Here is a 397-nt window from a genome sequence, read left to right on the forward strand (position 1 = left end):
TCGAATTCTTTATAGCAAGACAAACACTTAGAGAATGAGGAGCGAGAACAAAGTATCTTAAGTATTGCTAGCACTGATATATCAATGTAAATTTGTGATAATATCGGAGTGCTAAAGAATAAAAGCAACTTTATTTCGCCAGAAATGAACAAAGTCCGATAACAACTGTTATTTCGAAGGAACTGAATCACAATAAATCGCCAAACAAAGAAAAGAAAACAGTTAAGAACTTAGAGGTACGTGGGTGACGGAGAACAATTAGCGTGTGCGACTGTGCGTGCGAGTGAACAGTTAAGTGTGTGGAGACGGCTCGGCTTTAGTCTGTTAGATGAGCGGATAGTGTTTGAGGGCGAACGGGACATGGGTGTGCCTGAATTTATGTATGTGTGTGAGTGTG

The sequence above is a fragment of the Penaeus monodon genome, chromosome 15, assembly GCF_015228065.2.
Source record: "Penaeus monodon isolate SGIC_2016 chromosome 15, NSTDA_Pmon_1, whole genome shotgun sequence".
Lineage (NCBI taxonomy): Eukaryota > Metazoa > Arthropoda > Malacostraca > Decapoda > Penaeidae > Penaeus > Penaeus monodon.